This window comes from Cibotium barometz, chromosome 28 (assembly GCF_041138505.1).
Source record: "Cibotium barometz isolate CiBa-2024 chromosome 28, ASM4113850v1, whole genome shotgun sequence".
NCBI lineage: Eukaryota > Viridiplantae > Streptophyta > Polypodiopsida > Cyatheales > Cibotiaceae > Cibotium > Cibotium barometz.
The window spans coordinates 8785428-8813116 of record NC_141073.1 but is presented as its reverse complement, the minus strand read 5'-3'; the positions used below and the strand labels follow the sequence as shown (position 1 = coordinate 8813116).

The window sequence follows — 27689 nt, the reverse complement described above, 5'->3', positions numbered from 1 at the left end:
TTTGGTTCTTCTTCTAGAATGGATAGGGTCTTTTTTAGCCATTGGGTGCCCCATACCTTAGAGATTAAGATTGATAACTCTTCTGCTCTCTCAGATCATATGCCATTAAAGTGGAGGTGGCATGTTAGAGATGGGGAAGATGAGAAACTGAGGGTAAACAACTCCTTGTTGAAAGATGAATTGTTCATAAAATGTACTGAAGAAGCTATTAGTAGATTAACAAGAAGAGGCATTGGGGAAGGAGCGTGGAGGGCTTTTGCTATTGAAATGCAAGGAGTCATAAAAAGGGTAGGGAAGCTGAGAGCTTATGAGAGGAAAGAAATAAGAAAAAGGTGGAGTGACCAATTGGAGGGACTACAAAGAAAAAGACAACTGGGGAAGCTCTCAGATGAGGAAATCAACCTATACATGCCAATTGAGTCTCAAAGAAGAGGATGACAAACTGGCAATGTACAGTTTAGACGCCCTCAAAAGAAGTGCCTTTTCCTCAAAAAAGAAACCTGATACACATTTATTTAAATTAGCTCAAGAGAGGGACAACAAGGAAATAGTTGGGAATATTAGGGATGAGAATGGATTAGTGATTTAGGATATAGAGGAAGTTGCCAGGAGATGGGTGGAATATCTAGGGCCCACTTTGAGTCTCAAGGAAGATGGATCTAAATCAAGATTTATTACGGAAAGTAACATGCTTAAATTGGTTAAACAAAGTATTGAGGCTGGAGAATCCAATTGGCCTGAGAGAAATATAGAGCAGGATGAATGTTGGGTAGCTATTACCAATCTGGGCAAGGAAAAGTCTCCAGGGTGAGGTCTGCAAGCATCTCTCTCTCTCTCTCTCTCTCTCTTCCTCTCTCTCACACACACACACACACACAACCTACATGACGTTTAGGCGTCTCTCTCTGTGTCTCTCTTATATATATAATAAGATGAGCACAAAACCAAACTCTTCTTTGAACATTTGGACCTGGGCAAGTTAATTCGGATTAGTGATTCAAGAATAGTTACATCAACTATATTTGTGATTAATCCTTCTTACTGAGGTCGATCTAAGCCTTCGCATCGCTGCTCGCACTGCCCACAACACGGCAGCCTTTGAGTTTGGCCAACTGCCCAGCCATAATCCCAACATCTCCCGCGGCTGCTGAGATATAGACCTCTTCTCCTTCCTTCATTTTTTCGATCAAATTTAGCCCCACCCAGGCAGTGAATCCCGTGATAATCATAATTAAGATCTCTATTCAGTTCGTTAATCAAATCATTACTACAAGTTAATGTTTAATGATTTGAAAATCTAATGATTAATGATCCATTAATTTGATGTTTCATAATCAAGATCTCTAAGGAGCAAGCCTAACCATGATCCATCAAAATGGTGCATTTATTTTCTCAGACTTCACACATCGTTGATTTCAGTTGTGGCGTAACCTTCTCCAAAGCCCACAACTCACTCATAGACGGCTTCATAAACATGCATGCATCCAAGGCAGCCCCACACAAACACGCGTGCATTCAAGGTCTGCCCACACGCCTGTGGAATGGGAGCGACCATATGGCTGGGGAAGATTTCGTGGGACTTCTGGTGATTCGCGGATGGCGGCCAGCTGCTCTTGCTTCCCGAAATGCAGAGTGCAACCAAGCTGCTCATCGAGCGTCACCCGCGGCACACCGATGAAATTGATTGGTGTGCCCCACCCGACGTTCTTCCACCCTCACAGCGACGCTGACGTGCACGCTTGGCAGACACACGTCTCGATCTCTGAACGGCACCACTTAGTCAGCTTCGCTGGCAAGCCCCGAAGCAACCACAACGCCGACAGCACCCTCATCTGCCAATGCAGACGCCACAATGACTCCTGCTTCTTCCTTAACCGTCGACAGAACCGGGACGCCTGCCTCAAACCCACCTGGCTCATGTCGCGCTCCGAGACGTTCTGCCTGCAGCCGTCCTGTGACAGCCCCACCCGCTGTTCCATTTTTTACTCCCTCGTCGTCTCGTCGGATGCATCCCTATTCTATTTGATCCCTTCTTCAACGCCTACTACCAGTACCCCTGGTATCTTCAGCGTTTCGTTGTCTTCGTGCCCGCTGATGCCCTACGTACACACGACGACGACGACCGCCCACCGGTTGACGTCTTTGGCTTTCTTGAACAGATCCCCGCCACCACTCACACCCGAATGAGCCAAGCCATCATCGAAGACCGAACAGGCACGAAATGGGCGAGGAAGGGGGAAGAAGACACGAAATGGGCGAGGAAGGGCGTGAATTGTACCTTTTAGAATATCAATAGTTTTATATATTTTAGATTAGAAATTCTATTCTTTCAACACACGTCTACATTGAGAGAGAGAGAAGCTAGTTTATATAGTATATAGATGAAGACGAAGACGTTGTATAGGATCGAAAACAAAAAGTTTGTAGTGTTCTCTGTCTATTGAGAGGCCACGACTCGAAAGAGAAATGTTAAAAGCAAATCTACTGGCTATCCTGCTTCAGACGCATGGTTATGCTGGTGATCTCCATCTTCTTTCAGATATGAGATCTGTGGACATGACGGATGAGGTTTATGCTGCACGCATTTATTTGGGTTTCAGCAGTGCAAATCGGATCAATTCACAGCTGCTATGTTGTTCTATCTATCTATACAAGAACTGAGGAGGAGCATGTTGGATAGTGGTATTGAGTTGGATATGGTTGTGTAGAAAGGTCTTACTCACATGTATGACTCGAAAACACGCAGCCAGTTTGATAGGACGCTGGAGAATGATGAGTTCAGATTATGGCAAGCATGATAAACAGAACACATAGCTGAAGGTGAGTGGATAGAAACAAGGTATAGCTGAAGGTAAGTGGATACTTAACCACCTTGTGAGCAGTGATTGGGAGACCTACTGTAGCCAGGAGGAGAGGTGCATTTGGGAAAATAAGGGGCATTTGGAAGAAGCAGTTTATGTGTCTTATGCTGGGAATGGAGGGTTTGAGGAAGTATTAGAAGCATCCACAATTGTAATGGCACAGGGAAGACTAGAACACGATTGTGGTGCATAGAGAGTGCTGCTACAATTTCCACAGGTGGTGGTGCTATGTGAGCGGGTTAGCGGTAAGCGCAACTGGGGGTATGAGGAAGGCGCAGCTGTGGGTATGAGGTGGACGCAGCTGCGGGTTTGCGAGTAAGCACAGCTGCGGGGATATTTCATTCTTGAGAAGTCATGAAGAGCAGAGTGTGCTACAAGAGGGGATACTCCACTCTTGAGCAGTCATTGTTTTGGGAAAGAGAAGATGCTCTAATCCCAAGCAGTGAATGACAACGAGCATCTGTTGTGTGACCTTATGGAGCTCAGAATGGGTAGTGGGGTGCATTGTCCAGCAATATGCATTTGCTTTTGTCTATGAGATCTGAGACAGCCTTCATGTGCATTAGCTACATATCTCAGGCTTTACACTTGGTTGTGTGCGCTTTAAATCTAGCTTTGCTGGAAGTAAGTGGGTCTCATGATGCATGATAAGCATGAGGGATGGCTAAGGAGCATTACTAGCAATGGAGTAAAGGTACTGGTCGATGTGCAGACAGAAAGAAAAATGGAGGTGAGTTGAATTGATGAGTTGTTGATTTCATGGCTTATCGTATGTGTTATTTTTGACATTGGGTGCACACACACACACACACACACAGAGTACACTTTCTAATAAAATCTTGTGTGTGACCTACAAATAATCACCTTGCACAGTTGGGGTAGCTAAGATGTTTATGATGGACGTGGAGTCAATGACAAGAAACCCAGGCACAGAATGGTGCCTTCCATGTTAATTCCTTGCTGTACTAATCTCATAGCCTTTCTGATCTAATTCTGGTGCTCAGAGCCAAGGAGATCATCAAGTTTCTATCTTGAAATAGACTATTTCAACAGTAAACAAGCATCAGAATAAAATTCAGATTAGTTGCCAACACGAGCAGGCAAAGAGGCAACAAAAAGCAACAGTTCGTGATACCCACATGCGAGTCTATTTGTTCCATGTAATTTACTCACAAATTTGCAACCTGCTGAGATGTTGCTTTCTGTCCCACAGTGAAATTAGACAATGCCAAGGCAATTTACTCTTGTTCATGTAGCCATTAACATCAAGGAAACATCATTGAAACACATACCTTACAAGTTCTTACAAGCGTTCGAGAAAACTCTGAAGGTTTCGACAAGTGAGAATTTGCAACTAGTTTCAAAAGGTTAGTTACATAAACAAACAGAAAAAAGGATAACCAAAGGTTCATTTTACAAAATGGGCATCTGAAAAACTTCTGAGGAAAGAACACTGGTTACCAGCAAACATTGGGCTAGGTTTCAAATATGTTAGTACAAACAAGTAGAGCACAATAGGGCTAATCTTTTGTGGTGTCAAACACTAGTTGCTAATGGAACATACACCTCTTTATCAGAGCTTCAAGTTATGTGTATTTTGATGATGAATTCCGGGGCTCCAAGGTGACAAGAAGACCATTTTTCATGTACAAAGTGATTGAGAGTTTTGGAACGACTTTGTGACCAGGTACAAGGATAACCCTGAAGTGGAAGAGGAGTGTGGAAGCGACTGTCTTCATTAGCAAGTATGCCATGTCTTTACCAATACATGTTCGAGGGCCTGCATTGAATGCTAGATATTGGAAGGGTGAGATGCATGTATCTGCAAATGTTCCATCACAAGGATCGAGCCAACGCTCTGGCCGGAATGAAGTGCAGTCACTACCCCAAATGCTCTGCATTCGCCCCATGGTGTAGATGTTGTACACAAACTTATCATCCCTTGTCACAAGAGTCCCATCTGGCAAGACATCATCCTTGATTACATGTTTGATATCAATGGGGACTGATGGGTAAAGGCGCAGCGCTTCTGTTAATGCTGCGTGAAGATAATGCATTCCGTTGAGCTCTGTGCGTGTGAGAGAGGGCTTGCCCTCATCCTTGGCCGTATTGATGATGTTTTGAGCCTCTTGAGCCACTCTCTCTTCTACATCAGGATGCTTGGCCAAGAGCCAGAAGAACCAAGAGAGAGCTAGGGCTGATGTGTCTCTCTGCCGGCCAACAAGAAGTTCACAGCTATGTCTTTTAGGAATTTGTCATCAATAATTGAAGTGTCTCCGCCCATCCTCAAGAAGCAAGACAAAAGGTCTGATTTGTTGTCACATAAGCTGCCTTCCTGTTTAAGCTGCCTCTTCTTTGCAGAAATCACTTTCTCAGAGAACTCATTCACGATTTTGAGGGCTTGGGGCATGCTTCTCTCTTTGCCAAGGCGCAGCCACTTGAGGGCTCGCCACCAGGCTGGAGGCAAGAAGAATCTGAGTGATGTGCATTCAAGAGCAGTTTCAAAGGCCTTAGCAAAGGGCACCACAGGGAGGGCAGGAGAGAGACAACCTGTGTCTACCCCAAAACCCACCAAGCAAACAGTGTCGAAAGTGAAGCGGAGCATGAGGTCTTGAAAATCTACCTGTGATTTCTCCTTGCAGAAATGATGCAAGGTGGGAAGGAGCTTGTTCTCCACCATCTCGAAAACAGTGGAATCGGTGAATTGCTTACACAAGCGAGAGTTGAGCTGGAGGCTGGTGATTTTCCTCTGTATTTGCCAGAGACTGTCGTCTGCGTTGAAGATTCCATGCCCCAAGAGGTCATGGAAGATGGCTGAGAAGTCTTTACCCTTTGGGTAATTGTGGAAGTGAGTGCGAAGGGCGTGCTCGAGGTTGCGGGGGTCTGCGGTGATGAAGTAGCGCATGTTGGAAAGCCAGGGGCCTTGAAAGATGAAGCTGCCCCCGTTGTTGACGAGGATCAAGGTAGCCCAATCATAGAGATGATGCAGGTTGAGCAGCAGCGCAGGAAGCATCCCCAGCACAGGCCAGTTTGTTGGGTTTCTTCTGAATTGGCCCTTTTGCAGCCAAGCTCTACAGATAGCGCCTCCCAGCCCAGCAACACTCACTGCGCATATCACATCCCACACACTCAACCTACTGTAATCCATGAAGGTGCTTCCCCCCTCCGGAGACATCCTCTGTGTGTGTGTGTCTGTCTCTCGTTCTCTCGTTTGTGTGGAGTTTAGTGCGACTGCTGTGTCTCTCTCTCTCTCGTTTGTGTGGAGTTTAGTGCGACTGCTGTGTGTGTGTGCAGTGTGTCTCTCTCTCTGTGCTGTTTAGTCCAACTTCAGTGTGACTGCTTAGCTGCTAGACTAGACGTTTGCTTTTGTTTCTATCAAGCCATTCAGCTCTGAGTGCCGGTGGTATCCATTCTATTAAATAATATTTTTTCTTCTATAGACTGACTAACCATATGACGTTACCTCAAGTATTATTATCAAATGCTTTCTCATCATTTTCTACAATTTCAAAATCAGGTAAATGCTTTGAGTTTTAAGGTTGCTTTTAGGTTTTGAAGTAGTTGTAATATATTTACTAGAGATAGGAAATGTGAGAGGAGCACATCCTTTCACTCATAACACTCCCCCAACAAGAGAGAGGCCCAGGGATTTCACTGAGGTAAACGAGAACATGTGAACATGTTAATAACATATGTTAATAACACAAAAAATCTTGTGATCACATGTTATATTCATAAAGCTTTCACAAGGGCCTAAAAAAATTATCTTTGTCGGGTATAAAAAATCTTCTTAGGTGGCCATTGACCTGTTATTATGTGAAGATGGTAACATGAGAACATGTGAATAGCTTATTCCCATGTGTAGCCAAGCTTTTAAGGGGTTCCCAAATGGCAAGTGACCTGTTATTTTGTGAACGGTAACATGATTGTCGGGTATAAAAAATCTTCTTAGGTGGCCACTGACCTGCTATTATGTGAAGATGGTAACATGAGAACATGTGAATAGCTTATTCCCATGTGTAGCCAAGCTTTTAAGGGGTTCCCAAATGGCAAGTGACCTGTTATTTTGTGAACGATAACATGAGAACATGTGAATAAAACTTGTTCACATGTGTTCTTATCACAAAAAATCTTGTGATCACGTGAATATTAAATCCTTGGAGAGGCCTTTATACAACTCTACGTGCGACTCCTTATTGAGAGAGAGAGAGAGAGAGAGAGAGAGAGAGAGAGAGACATGATGATGATGATGAGATTTTATAGTCTCAGCACAAGCTAGCAAGCCAGTTATTACGGCTCATGAGACTTCATCATTGGAGTGGGTGTGTGAGTGTGCAAGGGGGGAATCGAATTGGGATCTCTATTGAGAGAGAGAGAGAGAGAGAGAGAGAGAGAGAGAGAGAGAGATGATGATAAAAATATGATTTTATAGTCTTAGCACAAGCCACCAGGCCAGTTACGGCTCATGAGACTTCATGCGTAAACCATTATGCCAACACTCTAGAGAGAGAGAGAGAGAGAGAGAGAGAGAGAGAGAGAGAGAGGATCAAAGTCTCCCAAGGGCTTCAAACTATAAAAGCTATAAGTTTATTTCTATCACTATTGACTATCAATATATCTAAGAAAGAAATAGAATTAACAAGGCAACAAATCTTTATGGACAGGGAGAGTGAGAGAGAGAGAGTGGGGGGATGGGGAGAGGGAGAGATGAAGTGATTTGGGAATAGAATGGAAAAGAAGGAGATATAGAGAGTGGAAGAGGGAGGCTTTTAGGAAGGGAGATATGTTGTAGAGATGAGAAATGATAGAAGTAGGGTAAGGGAGGGAGATAATTAGAAGTGGAGAGAGAGGGATGTGCAGAGGTTGAATGAGGGAGAGAAAGGAAGATAAGAAGACTAAGGAACACGGCAAGGGAGTGCAAGGGGATGTCATGTGAACATTTGCATATAAAGGACTGACCAATAGAAGTGGTTGGTAAGGTAGAGTAGACATTGCTCTCTATAGTAATTGTCTAGATCTTTGTGCTTGTTATAGTGGACATATCACAATATTTTAAGTTTTTTACATTTCAATATTTACTTCCATTGCATTCATAAGAGGCAGCAAACTCTGCAAGGCATAGCATCGACAATCGTTGAGGGTGTGAGATATACTTTTGAATGATATCTGGGTAAAATATATCCATGCTTTCTTCTCTCATTCTTTGGAGCTACCTTTATGACACATGGAGAAGGAACTCTAATTCTTAATCACAAAACTTAGAGCATAACATATGCTTTCACAAATTAAACGCATAAACCTTAATAAACAAAGTGAGATGGAGAATAGAGTAGAGGTTGTTGTCGATACAAGATTGGGTTAAATCTCCCCTAGATGTGTCTGGCCCTTGTACCACTCATCCATATTCATATATATTATAAAAGCTTGCATTTTAAAAATATAACTTCAAAAAATAAAACACAAGTGCTTTTGAGGTTTTGAGCATTAAAGCTCTACAAAAATATAATACTATTTGGTATGTACAAAGGTATGAGGCCTTAGTCTTACAAAAATATTAATGCCTAAATATGAAACCATAAAATATGTTCACATGTCTTCCAAAATATCTCATAATGGTCTATCACATGTTCCACCCACAATTAATACATAATCTGTCATCACTCATTCATCGTCTATATTCAAAAAATATTAGTTAATGCTCACAATTGATTAAACATATTAATCCTGACCATATCATACCATATGCACAAAGCTGATTAAACACATTAATCTTGGTAAATCATATAAATAAAAGTTGCATCCAATAAAATATCTTAAAATAAAATAATGGGCATAGTGGTTATGACTAACTTTTCTCTTGCAATTGCATGGGTGGTAAGAGTGGATAAGATTTTGGTAAGAATGAAAAAACTTTTTTGGCATCCATTTGGCATCTTTAATAGGATGGAAGTCACAAGATACTTAGCATAAGTGTTACTTGTGCATGTAGTGATGGTCTCATTGTTGGTTAATACGAGAGTTAGGCACAAGATGTTCTTCTTCATCTACCAATTTAGGAGTGGAAGTCTAGTTGTAGGAGTAGGTAACGTAGACTATCTCAAATGGTGCTTTCTTAGTAGCAGTATTAGTAGCATTATCATTTATTTTTACAATTATCTTGAAAGGTCCATGAAATCTAGGAGCTAATTTAACTACAAGATTAATCTCTATAGATTTAAGTCTACTTTTCTCAATATAAATAAGCACACAATTGCCTTCATTGAAGATGGCATATTTGCGTTATGATTTGCAGTATGAGGACAATTATTATATGCAAATACTTATCCCACTGCTTAGACTGAGATGAGACATATGATCTAAGCAAATCAAGAATTGTGCTATTTGTTACTTTGGTCTGCCCATTAGATTTAGGATGAAGAGCAGTAGAGTTCAATCAAGTTTTGTTCTAAGATTATCAAACAAAGTAGTCCATGAATCTCTACAAAACTTTCTATCTCTATCAAAAACAATAATCTTTAGTAAAACATGATGCACAAACACTTGTTTAATGAAAATATGTGCAGCTTGATAAGCAGACATTATCTTTTTGTAAAAAGCAATAAAGTAAGCGCGTTTGCTAAATCTATCTACTATAGTCCAAATCATATAATTCTTATTAGAAGTCAAAGAAAAACCAACAATAAAATCCCATGGTTCATTAGGAATAGTTAAAGGCATAAGTAAACCAAATTTTTTTCCTTTATAACTCTTAATCTTTTGGCAAACAACACATTCAAAAATAAACTTAGCAACATCTTTACAAATAGTAGGCCAAAAGAAATCTCTGGCAACTATTTACAAAGTAGATAATGCTTCTCTATGACCAACGAAAGGTGGTTCAAGATGAGATTCTTCAATAATAGCTTCTCTAAATGGTTTAGTAATGCATAATCTCTTTTTAAAGAAAACAAAACCATCATCATAAGAATAATTGAAATGAGGCAACTAATCATTATCTTTTATCTTGTTGTATGCATCAGAAAAATCAGAATCATTTTCATATGTTCCCTTCATGTTATAAAACGAAATGCCTTCAATAGGAGATATATTATTAATGGTAAGTCTCCTACTCCAAAGCATCAAGAACAACATTTTCACATTTGGGTGTATATTGAATAGCTGGCTAAAAACTTTGAATAAAAAATGTCCACTTAATATGTATATCTAATAAAAAGGTTGTGAAAGCAAATGTTTAATACTTTGTTGATCAATTTAATGATAAACTCTGAGCCCATAAGATAATGTTTCTAAATTTTCGATGCATGAACAACAATAACCAATTCTTTATAAGTACTATAATTAAGTTTAGATGGTTTCAATTTTCTACTTTTAAAAGCAATCAGATGATTATCTTACATAAGCACAACACCAATACCATGTCAACTACTGTGATAACAAAAATTGATGGTTTCAATTTTCTACTTTTAAAAGCAATCAGATGATTATCTTACATAAGCACAACACCAATACCATGTCAACTACTGTGATAACAAAAATTGATATCTTTTTTTCAGAGTAACAATAAGGTGGAAACTTGTGGGAGAATCTTGTAGGGTCCACAATGTGATGGAGAAGCTAGCCATGGAGACATGGGAACCGAGAAGCGTGATGGAGAAGCTGGTGGCAGGAGATAGCTTTTGGTGGCTACTCTCGTTGCGGCTTGTTAATCATTTAATGATGACTACTTTATCTCATGTAATAACAAATATGGGCTTGATACTAATTAGAATCATTTAGTAGAATGATTCTAATTAGTATCAAGCCCATATTATTTAGTAGAATGATTGTGGATGTGAGTATGAGTGGAGTGAATCATTGTAAATACCATGTGTATGAATTATAAATACCTTGGTATGGGAATAGAGTGGTTTGAGAGTGAAATATTATTGGATTGTATTGGGAAGATAAGAAATGAGTCATATATTTAGGGTGGGCTTAATGTCTACATGGACTCAATAAGATACTTAAATAATATAGAGACTACATGCCAAGCACATGAAGTGCATGTGGAGGAGTGTGGGATCAAGAGGAATCCTTCTAGAAATCCTAAGTGGAATATGGAGGATGTTGACATGTGGAAAAGAGAGGGTCCCTATGGGCTCCATGCGAGAGGACTCTTGACTTTTTCAATTTTAAAAGATGCATAAGCATATTTAGATGGGACACTTGTCAAAATGTGCCCAAAAGGACAATTAATGTGGTGACCCATGTCCTTATGTCACCAGGGGTGACATAAGGACACCCATGTCCTTATGTCACCAGGGGTGAAGGAATTTACTGGCTGGAAATGTAACAGGGTGAGAGTTTCTCTATAAAAGAGGCCTCTCTCCTCCCTCTAAAGCACCTCATTTTTTTTCTCCTTGTAGCTATGCCATAGCCTTGTATCCAGATCCTCCTATGCTTTTTCATCTCCCTTAAGCATTAAGCTCTCCTACTCTTGTAGTCCTCTCCAATTGGAAGTCTTTTTTGCTTCATGAATCAAGCTTTTGCTTCCTTTCTCTATCTTTTCCCTCTTCGCTTCAGAGCTTAGTGTGTCCACATGAGTAGCTTGCTTCCAGATCTATTATAAGAGGATCCTCTTCTCCCTTGGGCGACCTCAACCCACCATGCCACTTCTCTAGTGAGGGAAATCGTTGCCTCTCCCCACAGCTCAGGCGGGTATAGACAGTTTTGGTATTGTTCACTAAAACAGTCATAACTTTGTGATCGCTTCTTTGTTTTTTATGAAACTTATATCAAAATGTTCATTTTTTCAAGCTCTACCCATTGGTGTTTTTAATACTCTGTTTTGATCAGTACATAAAAAGTTATGACTATCTGATCAGAGCAGACTGTGTATTTGGGACAGTTTTAACACTTCTCACTAAAACAGTTATAACTTTGTGCTCGCTTCTTTGTTTTTTATGAAACTTATATCAAAATATTTATTTTTTCAAGCTCTATCCATTGATGTTTTCAATAATTTATTCTGAGTAGCACATAAAAAGTTATGGCTGTTTGATCAGAGCAGACTGTGTATTTGGGACAGTTTTGACACTTCTCACTCAAACAGTCATAACTTTGTGCCCGCTTCTCCGATTTTCATGAAACTTATATCAAAATATTTTTTTTTCAAATTCTGTCTATTGATGTTTTTGATACTTTGTTTTTAGTAGCACAGAAAAAGTTATAGCTATCTGATCAGAGCAGATTATTCACTTTGGGAAGTTTTATTGGTTTCTCTCTTTTTTTTTGAAAATGATGCAGCCCAACCATCCGATTTGTCCAAATGAGCTGTATCAATATACCCCTTTCACTTCAATTCACATCGTATTGAGCCAAAATATTTTCTTCTAGCAAAGACTTGCCCCTCACTTTTGGAGCTGATCGCTTGCCCAAATTAATGCTTCCCTAGAGCCTTTCCTATTTCCTCTTCTGGACTACAATCTCACCTTTGATGTCTACGTATTTATTTTGATCTAGGGAGATAGAGGGTGAGAGTTTTTTCCTGTTTATTTATTTGACACCAAGACCACCTTCCCTTCTTCAACCTTTGGATTTGAGACGTGACCAAAGTTAAATCCCCAACTTTGTGTCACATCTTTTGGTGGAGACGGCGGCGGGCAGATTTGCTTAGAATCCTTCTATGAGAACCTCACGATCCTGCTTGATTGAAAGAAGGGAAGATCATCTTTGATAGAATTTTTTTTTGGCTTTTACTCATCTTTTGGTACAAGATGTTCAACATTCCAGTGTTCCATGGATCGGAGGAGAAGACCTGTGGAGTTATCTCTGAGAGTTTAACCGAGCATGCCGCTTAACGGGATGGTCTATGTGAAGGAGCGGACTGAAATTCTTCCAGACTTCTTGGAGGGCGTGGCCTTAACTTGGCATGAGGCTTTGCCGAAAGATACCAAGAGTGATTGGGACAACCTGATTGGGGCAATGAAGGAGATATTTGGGACGGTGGAGTCGCCAAATGCTTTACTATTGCAGTTGGATCAGATTTCCCAAAAGGAAGGAGAGTCAATTTCTACCTTCTCACTGAGGTATGAGGCCTTGTTCATTAAGTATCAACAGGCTGCTTTACATGTTGCTTCTTATTCATCATCTTCTACAGGGGACTCTAAAAATTCTATGGAAATGAAGCACCTTAAGGATGAGCAAGTTTGTCATGGCTTTGGATCTTGGCTTGCGTGGAAAAGTTCTTAGCAATAATCCTAGTAATTTCAAAGAGGCACCTCGCATTGCTTTGAAAAAGGAGGCTGCCCTTCAAATTGAGGCTGTGTTACCAACTCTACCACCTCGGGTAGAGGTAGCTTCAACATCTCTTAGGTACCAGCTCCATCACACTGGATCACAATATTGCATAACTTATGGCAGAATTTGTTGATTTGAAGTTGCACTTAGTCAATGCAAGGCCGCCTAAGGCTCCACGTATTGAGGATAAGCCTAGGGATAAAAGCAATGTTACGTGCTATGAATGTCAAGAAAAGGGACACTATGGTCGTGAATGTCTAAAATTGAAGAAAAGAGAGGAGAAAAGTGTAGCACTTCTGGAAGAAATATGTTAAGAAGAAGAAGAAGAAGAAGAAGAAGAAACCTTGATGCCATTGATGGCAAGAAGGAATCGTAGAACTAGGAGTGATGAAGAAAAAGAAGAAGAAAAAGTTATCTAGGAGGAAAATTGGACAATCGGATTTTCCTTTTAAACAAGGATCTCTTAATTATGACCTTTTAACAGACCTTAGGGAGAAAATTGCACAAATCACATTTGGGCAACTTTTGGCACTCTCTCCAAAACTCATGAAGGAATGGCAGCACAAGAGAGTCCAAGAAAAAGAAGAAGAAGGATAATGGGACCTCTATGGCTCAAAAGGTAGACATAGACATGGGGGATGATGTTCTCGTGATTGATTGATGTCATCATTGATGGGCAAACAATTTCTAATGCATACATTGATGGAGGTGCATCAATAAATGTCATGAGTGAAAAAACAATGAAGATGATGATTTGAAGTTGTCTTCTGTTAACTCTCCCTATCGCATCAAACTTGCTGATAATACTAGGGTGAAAACGCTAGGAGTGGTAAAGAATCATTTTTGCATTTATTCAAGCTGTGTGGATCACTTGGAAAAGTTAAGAATGGCTTTGCAAAGTGTTGATAATGCAAAGGGTTGTCTCAATCCTCGAAAATACCGCTTGGCACAAAAGAAGGTGGTTCTTTTGGGACATGTTATCTCAGAGGAAGGCATAGAGATAGACCTTGAGAAGGTACAAGCAATTATGGACCTTCCACAACCTTCCAATGTAAGGGAGGTAAGGAGGATTTTGGGTAAAACAAAGTATAATCAACGCTTTGTTGACATGTTTTTTGAGAAGATGTATCCTATAAATTTGTTGACAAGGAAAAATGTTTCCTTCCAATGGAGACTAGAGCAAAATCAAGCCTTTTGTTTGCTTAAGGAATGCATGAGTCAAGGTCCGATTATGCAGCCTCCTAGGTGGAGGGATGACTTTTATGTGAATCCAAGTGTGTCATCACATTCAACGGGTGCTATACTCTTGCAAAAGGGTTATCAAGGACGCATGAAACCAGTATATTATGCAAGTTGACGACTCACTGATACCCGAGGAGAGATATGGTGAAATAGAGAAAGGAGGTTTGTCTTTGGTCTTTGTAGTGAAGAAGTTCAGGCCATACTTGTTGCCTTGCCCTTTTTTCTTCCTTATATCTTAGCCTTCTTTACAATTCCTCGTTCGTAAACCCAATCCTGCAAGAAAGTTTGCAAAGTGGCTTTGTGAGCTTCAAGAATTCTCTTTCACTTTTACAAAAAGTACCACTAGAGACTCTCTTGTAGATTTTCTTATAGCAGGTAGGGAAGAAGAAGAAGAAGGAACTAGGACAAAGGAAGAAGTATGTGATGATTTGGAGACTCCACCAACTGCTTTCACTTTGCATTTTGATGGAGCCTTTAGCCCTTCTAAGCAATGTGGGGTTGGGGAGATAGTCTTATTTGATCCAGAAGGAAAAGAGGTATGGGCCAAGGGTAAGGAATTTCCAAAAGCTATATCAAATAATGTAGTTGAGTACAATGCCTTGATTTTTGGATTAGAAGATTGCCTAAAGGAGGGGGTGAAAGAGGTAGAGGCTAAAGGGGATTCTCAACTAGTCATTAGGTAAATGAAAGGAAAATACAAAGCAAGGAGTCTAAATCTACAAGATTTTTGAGTTTTGCAAATTTGTGCATATTCAAAGGAAGGATAATCAAAAGGTAGATGAATTGGCTACTAAAGGTTTGCCTTCTTTCAAAGAAGCTACTCTTGCATTGATGAATACAGGTTGGGTAGAGCTCCAAGATGTTCAACAATACTTGGATAAAGGATACTTCCCTCATGGATTGACCCCTCAACAAAAGCAAAGACTTATAAGGAAAGCTTGTCCTTACACAATCCTTGGTGGCATTCTATAAAAGCAAGGTAAGGATAAGGTCCTTAGGAGGGTGGTGAGCTTGGAAGAATCTAAAAGGATTATGGAATTATATCATGAATCTTCAAGTTACTTTGCTTTAGCTAGCACTACTTGAAAGATCCTTAGCACAGGTTATTATTGACCTCGACTCAACAAAGATGTCCATGAATGGTGTCGAAGTTGTGAGAGGTGTGTCAGGCATATGGGCGCAAGCAATTGGTTCCTGGACCTTTAAATCCCATTCCAGCATATGGTCCATTTGAAAGATGGGGATTGAATTTTGTAGGCCCACTTCCTCGCTCCTCACATCGGAAGTATTATATATTAGTTACCATCGACTACGCAACTAGATGGGTAGAAGCCAAGGCCACGGTCAACAATAAGGCAACAACTGTGGCATCATTTCTTAAGGAGTACATATGTGCCCGATTTGGGTGCCCATTGGAAATCCTTACAGATGGAGGGAGATCTTTTAGAAATGACTTGATTGAATCTTTGGTGCACAAATTAAAAATAAATCATGTCATGTCAACCCCCTATTATCTTTATAGTGCAATGGTTTAGTTGAAAAGATTAATGGTTTGCTTTGTGGAACCTTGTCTAAGCTAGTGGATGCCATGAAAAGAAAGTGGGATGTGCATGTATCAAATGTCCTATGGGCTTATAGAATAACTCATAAGCTCTCTCTTGGTTTCACACCTTTTCAGCTAGTGTATGGAGTGGAGGCCATTTTGCCAATAGAATTGGAAATCACAAACCTTCGCACATCTTTTGCACGATCAAGTAATGAAGAAGAAACTCATGCCCAATGCCTAGTATAACTGGAGACCTTAGATGAGAAGCGGCTTCAAGCACTTTGGAGGCAATACAACAACGGCGCAAGGCAAGGCATGATACTCTTACAAAAAACAAGAAGAAGCCAAAACTCAAGGAAGGAAGCTTGGTCATGAGATTTGATGGTCATGTAGAGAAGCGGCTAGATAAGAAGCTTCTTCGACGTAGGGAGGGCCCCTTTAGGATAAAGAAAAAATTCAAAAACAACACCTATCTTTTGGAAGATGCAAATGGTCAAGAGGTTTCTAGACGTGCCAACAATGAATACTGGCTAAAGATGTTTTACCCTCGGATACTATGGCCAGTAGATCCCCAAGACAAGCTTGGGGATCTGCTTGGAGGAGGGAAGATGTAACAACAAAAATTGATATCTTTTTTTCAGAATAACAATAAGGTGGAAACTTGGTGGGAGAATCTTGTAGGGCCCACAATGTGATGGAGAAGCCATCCATGGAGACATGGGATCCAAGAAGCATGATGGAGAAGCTGGTGGCGGGAGATGGCTTTTGGTGGCTAATCTTGCAGCTTGTTAATCATTTAATGATGACTACTTTATCTCATGTAATAACAAATATGGGCTTGGTACTAATTAGAATAATTATTAGAATGATTGTGGATGTGAGTGTGAGTGGAGTGAATCATTATAAATACCATGCGTATGAATTATAAATACCTTGGTATGGGAATAGAGTGGTTTGAGACTGAAATATTATTGGATTATATTGGGAAGATAGAAATGAGTCATGTATTTAGGGTGGGCCAACCAAATGTCTACATGGACTCAATAAGATACTTAAATAATATGCCAAGCATATGAAGGGCATGTGGAGGAGTGTGGAGAAGTGTGGGTCAAGAGGAATCCTTCTAGAAATCCTAAGTGGAATATGGAGGATGTTGACATGTGGAAAAGAGAGGGTCCCTATGGGCTCCATGTGAGAGCTTGACTTCCTCAATTTTAAAAGATTCATGAGCATATTTAAATGAGACACTTGTCAAAATGTGCCTAAAAGAACAATTGATGGTGACCCAAGCCCTTATGTCACCAGGGGTGAAGGAATTTACTGGCTAGAAATGTAATAAGGTGAGAGTTTCTCTATAAAAGATGCCTCTCTCCTCCCTCTAAAGCACCTCATTTTTTTTCTCCTTGTAGTTATGCCATAGCCTTGTATCCAGCTCCTCCTATTATTTTTCATCTCCCTTAAGCATTAGGTTCTCCTACTCTTGTAGTCCTCTCCAATTGGAAGTCTTTTTTGCTTCATGAATCAAGCTTTTGCTTCCTTTCTCTATCTTTTCCCTCTTTGTTTTAGAGCTTAGCTTGCTTCCAGATCTATTATAAGAGGATCCTCTACTCCCTTGGGCGACCTCAACCCACCATGCATCTTGGAAGTTACTTCTCTAGTGAGGGAAATCGTTGCCTCTCCCCACAGCTGCTGGCTGCTGCAGGCGGGTATAGACAGTTTTGGTATTGTTCACTAAAATAGTCATAACTTTGTGCTCGCCTCTCTAATTTTGATGAAACTTATATCAAAATTACTTCTCTAGTGAGGGAAATCGTTGCCTCTCCCCACAGCTGCACGCAGGTATAGACAGTTTTGGTATTGTTCACTAAAACAGTCATCATAACTTTGTGCTGGCTTCTCTAATTTTGATGAAACTTATATCAAAATCTTTGTTTTGTCAAGATCTATCCATTGATGTTTTCAATACTGTGTTCTAAGTAGTACAGAAAAAGTTATGGCTGTTTGTTCAGAGCAAACTATGTATTTGGGACAGTCTTGACACTTCTCACTAAAACAGTCATAACTTTGTGCTCACTTCTCTATTTTTAATGAAACTTATATCAAAATCTTTGTTTTTTCAAGATCTATTCATTGATTTTTTCAATACTTTCTTCTGAGCAGCATAGGAAAAGTTATGGCTGTTTGATCAGAGCAGACTGTGTATTTGGAATAGTTTTGACACTTCTCACTCAAATAGTCATAACTTTGTGCTCGTTTCTCCAATTTTTATGAAACTTATATCAAATTATTTATTTTTTCAATCTCTATCCATGGATGTTGTTGAGACTTTGTTTTAAGTAGTACAAAAAAAAGTTATAGGTGTCTGATCAGAGCATATTATTCACTTTGGGAAGTTTCATTGGTTTCTCTCTTTTTTTTTGAAAATGATGTGGCCCAACCATCCGATCTGCCGTCCAAATGAGCCATATCAATATATCCCTTTCACTTCAATTCACATAGTATTGAGACAAAAGATTTTCTTCCAGCAAAGACTTGCCCTCACTTTTGGATCACTTGGCCCCAAATTAATGCTTCCCCAAAGTCTTTCCTATTTCCTCTTCTGGACTACAATCTCACCTTTGATGTCTATGTATTTGTTTTGATCTAGGGAGATGGAGGGTGAGAGTTTGTTTCATTTTCTTTCTTTGACACCGAGACCGCCTTCCCTTCTTCAACCTTTGGGTTTGAGACGTGACCAAAGTTAAACCCCCAACTTTGTGTCACACTACCACAAAGAACGGTTTAAGGAAATTAGGTAGTGTTAATATAGGTGCATGGGAAAGTGCGTACTTAAGTGCATTAAAATATTTTTCATGAATGTTAGTCCAAAGAAAAACTTTAGTCTTTTTCAATAATTCAATCAAGTTATGTGCTTTGTGATCAAAAATTTTGACAAATCTTCTATAATAAGAGCATAAACCAAGAAAAGATCTCAACTCATGGATGTTCTTTGGGCTAGGCCATGTTCTGATGGGGCTCCACACACATAATATATCCAAGGTGTTCAATTTCTTTTTGAAATAATTCACTCTTATCTAAGTTGGCACAGAGTTGATTTTCTTTCAAAAGATTGAATACTATCTTTAGATGTTTCTCGTGCTCATCTTCATCTTTGATAAAAACCAAGATGTCATTAAAGAAAACAACTATAAAATTTTGGTGCTTCAATAATATAGGGTGCATCATGCGACTGGATGTAGCCGGAGCATTAGTAAGTCCAAAAGGCATTACTAAAAACTCATAATGACCTGTTTATGTGTGAAAAGTGGTCTTATAGACATCTTCTTCAGCCATTCTAACTTGATGATAGCATGACTTAAGATCAATTTTGGAAAATACTTTGGCTCCTTTCTCAACTTATCTAAGAGATCATCCACAAGTGGGATATGATATCTATTCTTGATAATATTCTTATTTAAGGCTTGGTAGTCAATGCACATGCGAAACATTCCATTCTTCTTTTTGAGGGGAATAAATGGTGCTTAATAGTTTTCCTATCAAGTAGGTCCTCAATCTGAGACTGGATTTCTTTTTGAGGGGAATAAATGGTGCTTAATAGTTTTCCTATCAAGTAGGTCCTCAATCTGAGACTGGATTTCTTTTTGCTCTAGAAAATTTACTCTATAAGGGATCCCACAAGATGGAATACTACAAGAGATAATGTCTAGAATTAGGTAATCCAAGAGGTACATCATTCGTAAAACAATCCAAAAATTGTGAAATGACTGGTTTGTGCGAGGTGTCCTTGGAAATTAGTTTAGAGGTAGAAACCCCATTAACCATGACTAGATAAGGCTTTTTTTTTCGTCATGGCTCACTTAGCTTGGGTATGGCTAAGGAGTGCACATTCACTAGATTCCCATAATCCTTCTAAATAGACATTCTCACTATTGAATTCAAAAGATATTCCATGTAATCAATATGAGGGTTATCCTCATGTCTCCATGGCATTCCAAGAATAGCATCATATGAATGCAAATGTGCAACTAGAAAGGTGTGAGGTTGACTATATGGTACAATGGATAAAACAACATCTTTCACTTCCTTTGTGAAATTATACTTTGTTCCTTAAAAAGTAGTTTCAATTTTATTCTTTGAAGGAGTGGATTCAATTTAAGAGCATGAACAAGATTTTAGGAAATAAAGTCATGTGTACTACCATCATCGTGCAATATATTTACTTCCTTTCCCTTAATCTGTCCTTTTGTTTTAATAGTATATGAGGAGAAAGTTACTTTTCAATAGGTTTAAACATACCTGGATCATGTGAAAGATCTTCATTTTTTAAATTATCCTCTTGCTCAGAAGATAAGTGCATCTTCTTCACCATCAATCATGTTGACTTGTGCGGTTGTTGACTTCTTCTTCTTCTCCGTGCAATTGGGTGCAATGTGTCCTTTTTGTCAATAATCATAACATGTCACAACTCGAGGTACAAAATCTTGTTTCTTCTTTGCATCATTGTTCCTCTTGTTATTATTGTTAGCACCATGATTGTTATTGTTATTTGAAATAACATCTTTTGTATCTTTGATGTACCTGTCAAATTTACGAAAAGAAACTTTCTAAATTTGTTAGCATGAGAATCTTGAGGTGGTGTAATGCTCCTTGCATCATAAGCTTGAGGAATTACAAGACTAGAACCTTGATTCTCCACCCAAACATATCCCAAATAGTCCCTTACCTCATGGTTATATAGGCCTAGATGGAGCATGACCTTCCAACTTTAGCCCCTTAACCTTCATTGGCTAGACATTGCCTTTTTCTTGTCTAATGCCTCTTTAACTACCCCTATGTCCCTTGGGATTCCATTGTGCACCATCCATTTCCCTTTTTACTTTAACTTTAATGCCTATTAACCATTGCTTAGGTATTTCCTATTTGAAATCCCTGAACCTTATTTATATGCAACCTTTTACATATAAATAATCTTTTCTAGTCTTACCTTTTAGTGTTACCTGTCAATCTCATAACATTTCCTCCCCCTTAAAAGAAAAGTTTTCGTCTTAAAAAATAAAACTAGGTAACTTCTTTTTGAGTATGCCAACCTTCTTAAAGTTTGATCACACTCAATCTTTTAAGTATTGTCAAATATCTCAAAACCTTCAAGCACAATACTTTGGAAAAATATTAGATTCACACTTTTCTTTTCTTTTTTTCCTTTTTTTTTAAAAGTTCTCATACTTCACCTCTTTTCAAGAGAGTAATTTTACTCTCTTATACTAGAGCATGCTTATAATCAAAATAGAAATCTTGTTTAAATATTTCTAAATTTTCCTTTTAAATCAAACTTAAACACGTCTCTAACTTGGAATAAGTTCTCTTTTATAAGTATTTCAGTTAGAGAAACACTTCCTTTAGTAGAGGAATATTACTTCCTCGTTCATATTCCCTTAAACTTCCTTTCTAAAAGACAGTACCCTTTTCTGTTAAGAACACCTACTGTCCATGTAAGTGTCTTTACACCATACAAATCTGACACGATGTTGTTGAAATTTATGTTATTCTTAGAACAATAAGATTGGCTTTAACACCTTCTTCTAAGATGAATACTTTATGCTAAACATGAGGACAAACCAATATGATTATGTCCACTAACTTTGCATATGTTTTATGCTAAACATGAGGACAAACCAATATGATTATGTCCACTAACTTTGCATATGTTTGGGTCCTCCCGTTCTTCAAGTGAAACTTTTCGAGCGAGGAAAAAATCGTGCGGCACATTTCAAGTAATGCATTATGACAGTAGCGCTCGAGAGGTAATAAGAAATGAGAACACCAAAGGCAATGAGAAAAAAGCGAGCGACAATATTTTAGTGAACACAAAAGGTGTGCAACATAAATCCACCAAAAATGACAATAACACAAGCACATATCAAATTTTAAACACTATGTTTTTTGCGACACTGCATGTATACTTATAAGCCAAGTCGAATTCTAATGGTAGGCCACAATACAAAAAAGATGTAGTCAAAATAAAACATAGAATGCCAAGTATGGCATGCATCCATTTGCGTTAATCAATTAGATGTACATTCGTCTCGTCAACAAAGAGATTGCATCTTGAGGAGGACCCTCGAGTATCTGCATCATAACGTTGATCAGCTGCCCCATAGCTGAAGCCATCACCTTTGCATACTTTGGCAGTACACTTTGACAACAAAAAGAAAGGGGAGAATAAATTTATGTCACACAAATTCAAACAAATGGAGAAACAAAAATCCATAAATCCACAAGTCCATAATGTAGTATAGCAAAATATAGCAATCCAAAACCAAGTGGCATGGGGAAGCTCACTAATTTCCTTGATTTATGCCACCTCCCCCTCCCCTACATCTGGGGGTACCTTTTCTGTAAGATTCCTCCCTCCATCTTTTGAGGTGTAAAGGTGTAAGAACCTCCCCTTCTGTTCTTGTAATTATTCCCCTCTCTGAAATAGAAGAAAGATCTTGTTTTACCATGTTTTGGCCTAAAGAGAGATAATTCAAAATTGAGATATCTTTGGATACAAAAATTCTCCGTGTCTAAAATGGATTCCCCTAAATTAGAAGTTCAAAATGAACTTTTCAATGTGCATTAGGAATTAATTGAAATCGGTACAAGGGACCTTAGCCTAAGGGTCTACATTTAAAAAAAAATTTAGATTATGGTCCAATTAAGGTTCCAATGGGCCAATTAGATTAATCCAAGTGTTGGGATGATAAATCCAAAGAATAAAAGAAAATACCCAAAAATGAGTAAATACTCACATAAGATGAAGAGTTGACTGAGTACAAGGTTATTAGTTAAAAATTAAGAGTTATTACTAAAAAAATGAGATATTTTAGAGAAATGATGCATTTTTGACACCTTGGTAAGGAGAGGGGGACCTTTTAGGTAGGCGCCTTTTTCACATGTGTGGAATTCAAAAAATTATGATATTTTTATCTCTCCTCTCTCCTGGATCAAACCAAATAAAAAAGGGAGCCAAACTAGTCCAAATCTTGTCCAAATTGAGCCAAACTAAACTTGGAAAATTCTAGAACCCCGTTGGACTTGGTTAGTGGCCTCCCTCACCTATAAATAGACCCTCATTCCTTTGTATTTTCATATTGGAGCTATATCATGCCAGTATTATATTAAAATAATCACATTTTCTATTATCCCTTAAATTTTCCTCTCTCTTGGCAGCTTGGAGCTTCTCTCTCTCTCTACAACAACTCTTGGAGTTGCTCTCCTCCTCTTGATGGACCAATTGATTGGTCGAGGGCTTCACTGCTAATAGAGAATCAAGCCAAACTTAGAAAATCAATTTATATGGTTTTTTTTTCAATTTATCTCAATGACTTTCTTCTTCTCAACCCCTCTAAAGCTTAAGAAGCTTTCTAAATTATTGTTTTAATTCAAATCAAGCTTTCCCTTAAAATCTTAATGTTTAATTAAGAGAAAGTTAATCTTTATACTTATTTTGTAATGCTTTCTTGCAGTAAATCTCTCTCTCTAAAAGAATAGCCATCTTTATGGCTAAATCCCTTGGAAAAGGATGCTTCTCAATGATAGTCTCTTAATTCAAAGCTAAACTCTAGGCTTGATGAGCTAGAGATTAAGAAAATGATATTTTCATGATTTTGTGCTATTAAAATAATGGTAAATTCTTTTAGATTATTTATGAGTAGTTAAAAACTACTTTAATTCATTCTAAATGAGAAATGGATTATCCTAACAAATTGGGAAAAGAGGAATGTTGAAATTAGCTTAATCTAGTGGGATAATCATAGTTATGTTTATAATTATGATTTAAATTCATAGTTTGATTTTAAGCATAAAAGAAGAACTACTATCATATTTTCATTTACAAGCTTTTATTCTTATAGAAGAAATTAAGAATTATCAGTAACAGCAGAGTGAAGCTATGGCAAAATTTTTAGAAAATAATACATATCTTATTTTTATGCATAATGCTAAAAGAGGACTTCCTACCATATTCTAGGATTGGACATCCTATGCAAAAAGAATGATTTTCATCATATTCATGGAAAATAAATTTTTAGTATTTATGCATAATTATTTAATTAAAAAATTTTGGTAAATTTATTTTTATGCAAAAAGAGGAATTCCCATGATATTTGAGATCCAAATAATTAAATGATAAAAGAGAAATTTTGGCATAATTCAAATTATGAGTATTTATCAAAAGTGAAATTTTGAGTATTATTATTATTATTATTAGGAAATATGGGTAGAATTGATTTTTGTAAATCCCATGAATCTTTTATTCAAAAAGAAGAATATTGAATATATCTTACTTGAGAAATTTGAGAAAGAATGTGAAAATAGCCATCGAGAAAACTTGGATAATTCTTATTCAAAAAAGAGAATCTGGAATCCCTGGGAGGATCGAGGATCCAATGAGTAAACAGAAGTTTGGAATTAATTCTCATTAATGAAGCTTAAGGAATGAAAATACAATACGTAAATGCTCTTTTTGAGTTCTTACTATTCAATTCTGATAAGGTTTATTTTTCCTTTTTAAACCTTCAACAACACTCTGATACATAGATTCAATGGGATCGAGAAAAAGTACCTTCTTTAACTAGGCCAAGCAATTGGCAGAAACTTAGAAAAGTCCTATCAGTATCGAAAGTAGAAAACGGTACTAAAAGTGGATGTGATAAGATGTGATGTGGATCTGAATAATGTAAATGAATGTGATGTGATAGATGTGAATGTGAATGAATGAATGGATGTGGATGAATGTGATGAGCTATGAATGGATATGGTGTGATATGGGTAGATGTGAATGTGATATAATGTGGATCAAAATGAATGTGATGTGATGTGGATGGATGTGAACGAGATGTGATAAGATGAGGATGGATGTGACGAGATGAGGATGGATGTGACGAGATGTGAATGAAGGTGGGATGTGAATGGGTGTGATGAGATGTGAATGGTTGTGATGAGATGTGAGTGGATGTGATGAGATGTGATGGTTGTGATGGATGTGAATGAATGTGGGATGTGAATGGATGTGATGGATGTGAATGGGTGTGATGAGATGTGAATGGTTGTGATGAGATGTGAGTGGATGTGATGAGATGTGAATGGATGCGATGAGATGTGAATGTGATGTGATGATATCTGAATGGATATGGTGAGATGTGGTGAGATGTGAATGTGATGTAATGAGATGTGAATGGATGTGAATGTGATGTGATGATATCTGAATGGATGTGGTGAGATGTGAATGTGATGTAATGAGATGTGAATGGATGTGATGTGACGTGGATCTCATTAGATATGAATGGAGGAGATATGATATGGATAGATGAGATGTGATGTGATGTGGGCTTGGGTAGATGTGAATGGATGTGAAGTGATGTAAATAGATGTGAACGTGATGTGATGATATGTGGATGTGATGTGGGTCTGAATGAATGTAGATGGATGTGATGTGATATGAATGGATGAGATGTGATGTGGATGGATGTGACGTGATGTGATGAGAATAGATGTGGTTAGATGTGATGAGATGTAATATGATGTGATTGGATGAGAATGGATGAAGGACAATGGAAATACATAATGGAAATACATATGGCTAGATATGGAATAAGCAATGTGAATTGATGTAGAAGAATGTGGAATAACGAGAAATGATGTGGAACAATGTGGAAAGATGAGAGTTTGTTAGAAATTGTATTTATGAAACCGGTTTTTAAATGACTGTTTTATGTCAAGAATGCTAGGGAAGCATTTTGACCATCTTGTGAATGAGGTCGTTAGAGACCTAAGTGATAAAGTTGCAAAATAGTCAACTGAGGTCTTGACCAGCCTCAGTTTGATTTAAATGGTGAGCTTCCAGCAGTACGGTGGATGAGGGACCAAGGAAGCGACCTATGACTGAAGCGCTAGGTGACCTGGTGGCGAAGGATCCTAGAGGGTGCTATGCTTAGCTTCACGGAGCAAGTAATCATGCATGTTAACCACTTGGGTTAACATGGATCTTCCTCGACTGTGATTGCACTTCTATTATTCAAAGTGTCTCATCATATTGTAATTTTGTCTTTTTTATGTTGTAAAAGCTCTAATGGTGCTCCCATGTCTTGTTCATCCAAGTGAGAACATGAGGAACTGCTTAGAAGGCTAATTGGATTTAAAAGCCTTGTAATTAATGACAGGCACTGTTGCGCCCCAGTAGCTCAGTGGCGATAGAGTGCATAGTCTCGCGAACCACTTCCCACATCATGAGCACCACCTTAGTACTGCTTCTAATTTCCAATCATTCCTTCATCGGTGTACCTATGGCGTCATTGGCAACTAGAACGCTCACCACCTGTTCACTTAGGGGCCTTTTCAATAGTTCCTAGCTCATAGTACTCGGAAATATAATCACATAAGAAAATCTAGATGGACTCTCCATTCTAGATCAGTAAGATCAACCAACAGATCCATATAAAAGAGCCATGGACTCATCTGTTGAGCACCAGCAAAAAAGGCCAATCAACCAGATCTATGCCCAAGTTCAGAAAACAACTCTAACTCCTTGTTCCATTTTCTTTCCCGATGCACGCGTGGGTATCTTCGACGAGCTAGAGCCCGAGTCGCAAATCTTAACATTCAAATTGGTTGCCTGTTGTACCGACTATGTGTCCCCCCTATGTGTGGAGCTGAATGGTTCTAGGGAGCAATATGTTCACATAAGGGGATGTGCTAAGGATCGATCGACACCGAGTCCCTTTGTTTAGATATAAACTAAGGAGGTAGGGAACCATGACTTTTTATTTCCTCAGATATGTTAATATTTGCCTCAATCATTGTTAATCAACTCCTCCATTTATAGTCAAAAGATATAGTTTACTTTAATATTGACCTACTTTTTCATTTTTAGATTTTAAAATCTTGATATTATATTCTCACTAACAATGTTTGATACATATACTTCTTCAAAGATACGTTACGATCAGAGGGATCACATTCACAATTGTTTAACACCAGAGGGACTCGATGCTTTTATCAAGTTGAAAATAATTAGTGGCATGACCCGTCTCCAACGGGCAAGAGTATTCCTGCATACATAAAAACACAAACTCGTCCTCATGGGGAAGGAGGAGAAAAAAACCTTATATTTGAAGCCCATTTTGGGCCTCATGGACCTCAATTCTATATATATATATATATATATATATATGAACACACCATGCTTGTCATATATATCAGAGCTCCTACAGCACTTACTTTTCTTTGAATAAGCACCAGACTTAGCATACACATACATCTAGCATTCCAACCCAGTGTAGTAGTGACAATTTTAACACACGTGAGCAAACCATTAAAACAATCTTCGAGTGACTGGATTATCTCTCCTTGAAAGCCTATACTCTTCTCCTCCATCTGTCAATCAAAAACCATCAAATTCTCACTAGGCCAATGCCTCAATTTATAGAGTTTACATCCAAGCATCTAATCCCACTGATTTCTCCTTGATTCACTCCACCTCTCGCAGAATATCTCCACCTCTTTTGCTTGATTCTCTCCACCTCTTCACTTTTCCTCCTAGGATATCTCCCAGAATATCTCCACACTTCCTAAATCTTCTCATGCTACCCTTTATTCTCTCCCAGTAGATTCTTCTCACCTTTTCACAGGTTCCCTCACATTTACACATTCTCTTTTACAGCCTCTAACCAAGGGCTTGTTCCCGTACACACCCTATTCACTTGTATATTTCAACACCTCCC

General features: G+C 38.5%; 1 pseudogene; it reads right to left on the bottom strand.

The window, feature by feature from the left end:
* Window positions 1-4173: 4173 nt before the first annotated feature.
* Window positions 4174-6259, bottom strand: LOC147622463 (cytochrome P450 86B1 pseudogene; annotated as a pseudogene).
* Between the last annotated feature and the right edge of the window lie 21430 nt (window positions 6260-27689).